We start from the raw sequence: 881 nt of genomic DNA on the forward strand, positions 1-881 counted from the left end.
TTCTCTCTTGAAAGGGTTCAACAATTTTCATAGTCACTGATCTTTAGAGCATTTTCAGGAAACTGAAATGATATTACATTCACTCCTCAAATGGCCAATGAATCAGATGAATTTAACTAGCCTCTACCACTGAGCTACACCCCCGCCCACATTTGTTCTTAAAGGGAAAAGCAGGTAGCTTATCCAGTGCACTAGCCATTAAACAAAACATTCCAACTATAACAAAGTTGACATTATCTCATAACAAAGAGATTAATTTTTCAAAATTAATTCTAGAAGGGTCATTTTCATATCAATCCACTGTAAATAATAAGATGTAGAACACTTTTTTCCTTTGGTACTGGTGATTAAACCCACTGAGCTACATTCCATCCATTTTTTTCCCCCTGTGGTGCTGGGGATTGAACCCAGAGCCTTGTGCATGTGACGCAGGCTGGCACTCTACCAACTGAGCTATTACCTAAGCCCTTATTCCATCCTTTTTTTTTATTTTGGGACAGACAAGATCTCTATAAGTTGCTGAGGGTCTCACTAAATTGCTAAATTTGACTTCAAACACGGGATCCTCTTGCCTCAGCTTCCAGCTCAGCCTCCCCAGCTTCTGCAATTACAGACATCTACCTTCACAGACATCTACCTTCACCGCGCAGCCTGTGGGACAATTTTAAAACTTGAAGTTTTACACAAAATTATCTAGAAGAGTTATGTTTCTGCATGGATACCTTTGTTTATATGATGAAAGCTATGAAGCCTCTTCCAAAAAAATACACATATACACGACTTTGCCTATTATTTAACAAGGTACAAGCCAAAAGAGTCAGCACCCCAGCAGTAAGAATTTAGAATATCCCTTCATCTTACAGACAAGGAAAAAGATCCAG

Source organism: Marmota marmota, unplaced genomic scaffold (assembly GCF_001458135.2).
Source record: "Marmota marmota marmota unplaced genomic scaffold, marMar, whole genome shotgun sequence".
Taxonomy (NCBI): domain Eukaryota; kingdom Metazoa; phylum Chordata; class Mammalia; order Rodentia; family Sciuridae; genus Marmota; species Marmota marmota.